At 55.1% G+C, this 4,755-nt stretch overlaps 1 pseudogene; it reads left to right on the forward strand.

Moving 5' to 3' along the window:
* The first annotated feature begins 590 nt into the window (after nucleotides 1-590).
* Nucleotides 591-3,115, forward strand: LOC126496146 (proteinase-activated receptor 4-like; annotated as a pseudogene).
* Nucleotides 3,116-4,755: the final 1,640 nt, after the last annotated feature.

A 4,755-nucleotide genomic window follows, 5' to 3' on the forward strand; every position in this document is an offset into this window, starting at 1 on the left:
GCCCTCTTAGGTTTTTAAGTGGATTTAGTCCAGCACGTTGGAGCGCCACTCTGTTGAAGAACAGCAGGCTGCATCCCCGGCACCCGGCTGCCCACATGGCTAGCTTATGCCTCGAAATAATTAGCGGAAACTGTATTCTTTTAAACACTGCCTGACCCATTAGTTCCAGCCTCTTATTGGCTAGCTCTTACATATTGATCTGACCCATTTCTAATAATCTGTGTAGCCCAAGAGGTGGCTTACCAGGAAAGATCTTAACCTGCATCTGTCTGGAGTGGGAGAATCATGGCGACTGCCTGACTCGGCTTCTTTCTCTCAGCATTCTGTTCTTTCTACTCCACCTACCTAACTTTCTGTCCTATTAAAGGCCAAGCAGTTTCTTTATTAATTAACCAATGAAAGCAACACATAGAAAAAAGACCTACCTCTATCACCACAGCTAGGCAGGCTTACAGCCTTAGGTTCCTAAGCCTTGAGCCTTTGGGGCTGGATTTTGTCCTTCCACTCACCAGCCCACAGCGCCTGAGACTCACAAGGTCCCCAAAGGCAGGGCAGGGCACGGGTTGACTGACATCCCCTCTCTCCCACAGAAGGCACTGTGGGTCCCACAGCTGGAATCAAGGAGTCGAAGTCCCCAGGACAGCTTCACCCATGAGGCTTCACAGGCAAGTTCTGTGCCAATAACAGCGACACCCTGGAGCTTCCTGCCAGCTCTCAAGCGCTGCTGCTGGGGTGGGTCCCCATGAGGCTGGTGCCTGCTCTCTATGGGCTGGTGGTCACTGAATGGACTGGCGCTGTGGGTGCTGGCCACACGGGTGCCCCGCCTGCCCATCTACCATCCTGCTCATGAACCTCGCTGTTGTGGACCTGCTGCTGGCCCTGGTGCTGCCACCACGCCTGGTCTACCACCTGCGTGGCCAGCACTGGCCCTCTGGAGAGGCTGCCTGCCGGATGGCCACAGCTGCCCTCTATGGCCATATGTATAGCTCAGTGTTGCTGCTGGCCGCAGTCAGCCTGGACCGGTACCTGGCCCCGGTGCATCCTCTGCGAGCTCGTGTGCTGCGTGGTCGGCGCCTGACCACCGGGCTTTGCTTGGTGGCCTGGCTCTCCGCAGCCACCCTGGCCCTGCCTCTCACTCTGCAGCGGCAGACCTTCCGGCTGGCCGGCTCTGATCGCATGCTGTGCCATGATGCTCTGCCCTTGGCTGAGCAGACCTCCCACTGGGGACCGGCCTTCACCTGCCTGGCCGTGCTGGGCTGCTTTCTGCCATTGCTGGTTATGGGCCTGTGCTACGGGGCCACCCTGCATGCACTGGTGGCCAGTGGCCAGTGGCCAGCGCTACGGCCATGCACTCAGACTGACGGCCCTGGTGCTGGCCTCAGCAGTGGCCTCTTTCACACCCAGCAACGTGCTGCTGGTACTGCACTATTCAAACCCAAGTCCTGAGGCGTGGGGCGATCTCTATGGAGCCTACATGCCCAGCCTGGTGCTCAGCACCCTCAACAGCTGCGTGGACCCTTTCATCTACTACTATGTGTCCCACGAGTTCAGGGACAAGGTACGGGCCATGTTGTGTCGCCAGCCAGAGACCAGCAGCTCCTCCCAGGCCTCCAGAGACTCTGGACGCCGAGGGACTGCCATTTGTTCCTCTACACTTCTGTGACAGGCGGCTGAGGCGGGGACTGGATCCCCTCTTAAGCTACACTCTTCTGAACCCTGAGGACATGACCTTATATGGAAATGCAATTGGTAAAACCGTCATTAGTGGAGCTGAGGTTCACAGAAGGGTGGTGGCCGATGCCCTTGTAGAAGAGGAGCCGTGGGCCCCAGTGCCGCACACCTGTCACCCTGGCACTAGGGGGGCCGAGGGAAGAGGTTATCTTTGACTACATAGTGAATTCAGAACTAGCCTGGGCTTAAAAAAAAAATACAGGGGCCAGGCAGTGATTGCGCACACCTTTAATCCCAGCACTCGGGAGGCAGAGGCAGGCGGATCTCTGTGAATTTGAGACCAACCTGGTCTACAAGAGCAAGTTCCAGGACAGGTTCCAAAGCTACAGAGAAACCCTGTCTCGAAAAAAAAAAAATACAGTGACAGAGCACAAGAATGTGTGACTACAGAGGCAGACAAGAGAGACGAGGTCACACATCAAGAGATGCTGAGGGTGCCTAGGGTCACCAAAGAGCAGAAGTGAGACCGTTTCTGCCTCAAAGCCTCAGAGGAACCCAGCCCGGGACACACTGATCTTGTCAAGGGGTCTCTCAGAATCGTGAGCTGATCAACTTTAAACCTTTGTGCTTTGTGCGTGTGTCTTTATGGTGTGTGTGTGTGTGTGTGTGTAGGTGTGTGTATAGGTATGTGTGTAGGCGTGTGTAGGTGTGTGTGTGTAGGCGTGTGTGTAGGCATGTGTAGGTGTGTGTGTGTAGGTGTGTGTGTAGGCATGTGTGTAGGTGTGTGTAGGTGTGTGTGTGTAGCGTGTGTGTAGGCATGTGTATGTAGGTGTGTGTGTAGGTGTGTGTGTGTGTGTAGGCGTGTGTGTAGGCATGTGTGTGTAGGTGTGTGTGTGTATGTGTGTGTAGGTGTGTGCGTATGTGTGTGTATGTGTGTGTGTAGGCGTGTGTGTGTATGTGTGTGTGTGTGTGTGTGCATGAGCCCGTGGCTGCACCAGGGGGGGCAGAGATGACAGGTGCAGGTGCCTTACTCAAGTCCTTCTCTACCTTTAAGTTTTTAAAAAATTATTTTACGGTCATGTGGTGGAGACACATGCCTTCAATCCCAGCACTTGGGAGGTAGAGGCAGGCGGATCTTGGAGCACAAAGCCTGTCTGGTCTACAGAGTGAGTTTCAGGTCAGCCGGGGCTACACAGAGAAACCCTGTCTTGAAAAAAACCAAAACTACTTATTTTATGTGTGCCTGTGTTCTGCCTGTATATAAGTTTGTGCACTGCATGTGCCTGGTGCCGACTAGGTCGTAAGAGGGTCCCCTGGACTGGAGTCACAGATGGTTGTGAGCTATCACGTGGGTCTTCGACAAGAGCAACCAATTCTCAACTGCCAAGCCGTCTCCACAGCCTCCACCTTAATCTGTGAGATTGGTCTCTCGTGAATCTGAAACTCGTTGCCTAGGCAAGGTTGGCCCACCAGGAACTCCCCACTGTCTCTGTGCACAGCTCCTGGCTTTTACGCGGGTTCTGGGGATCCAGACTCAGTCCCCATGCAGGCACAGCAAGCGCTAACCCCTGAGCTATCTTGCCTGCCCTCTGTGTGTACTCTTTAAAAACCGCCCAGGTCATTCATTCATTCATTCATTCATTCATTCATTCATTCATTCATTCATTCTGCTATGCTTGTCCTAAGATGCTGCAAGGGGTGAATGAAGATTCCTTGGCCCATCTGGCTCCTCAGCTCTGCTCTTGTCCCTGCGCTTAACAAGGTCCCTCAGGGGCTGGTGAGAAGGCTGCCAAGCCTGAGGACTTGAGTTTGGTCCCCTGACCCTCATGGTAGGAGGGAACCCATGCCTAGTTGTCCTCTGACTTTCACACACGTGCTGCAGCGTGCACACACACGACAGTCACGTGCTGCAGCGTGCACACACATGGCAGTCACTCACGTCCTGGATTAGTGTCCTGTCCTCCCCCAGTCCAAAGGGCCAGTTGCAGGTGGAACAAAGGTGGGCACTGCTCTCAGGGGCCGGCCACCGTGCCTCTAAGTCACCCGCAGCCAGGCTCTGTGTGCAAACAGGCTTGGGTCCTCGGGACTAGCCCTACATTCTGTTGTTGGCTGCGGGCTGAAGATCACACATGACTTCGGGAGTCAGCTTGTACCTACTAGTGGCCCCTGCAGCAGTGGACACAGGACTTCCACATGGCTGAAAGGTGTGGATTACACAGACTCCTCAGGCTGCAGCAGCCTTGGGCCTTGGCCTTTCAAATGTGTGGGGTCTCTGGGGGTCTGCACGTGACCCAGCCCATAGCACTAAGTTGGGGTGCACTCTGAGCAGGTTCTGCTGACCAGCACAGAAAGTGTAGGCACTGACATCTGTGGGTACAACCTGGCATCTTGCCCTAGGACATCACTGCAGGTGCTGGAGGTTGGGGTTGGTGACCCCTGCTCTGGAAAGACAGGAAATGGCACGGGGAACAGTCGCTAGGGAGGACAGTTAACTGGACATGCCAACTTTCAAACCTTTAGATTGAGAGCACCTCAAGTTTAGAGTCAGAACCTGTTCAGGCACTTGGAAGTTTTGAACAGGTGCCTTAAGGGGCTCCCGGCCCAAGGGGTCCCCACTGCGGACTGAAATGCGAAGGTGCTGGGAAAGGAGACTGACACAGATCTGTGCCCAAACCGGGCAACACCCCAACCCAGGAAGCCCACCTCAAACAAAGCCCACCCCAAACTGCCCCAATCCCACTCAGGCCCAACCTCCACACCCCTCCCACCCTGCTCCTCCTGGTCTTGTCTTGGGACCTTGGCTGTTCCGCTTTGACCCCTGGTCTCTGATCTCGAGGGTAAACCTTTTCTGGAGTCAGAAGGGGTTTGGGGGAGTTTGCAACAGCAGCAGGTTCCACACACTCACCAGGACCTATGTGCCACCTGCCTGCACGTGGACCCTGAGCACAGACCTGGGGTGAAAGGCTGTACACAGGACAGCAGTGCCGGCCTTGGGGACCAAGGGTGACAACCGGTAGGGTGGAGAGTGAGGAGCGAGGCAGAGCCTCAAGTTGATAAGTCCAGGACAGGGCTGATGCACACACC

This window comes from Alexandromys fortis, unplaced genomic scaffold (assembly GCF_014885135.2).
Source record: "Alexandromys fortis isolate MF-2015 unplaced genomic scaffold, M_Fortis_MF-2015_v1.1 scaffold_846, whole genome shotgun sequence".
NCBI lineage: Eukaryota > Metazoa > Chordata > Mammalia > Rodentia > Cricetidae > Alexandromys > Alexandromys fortis.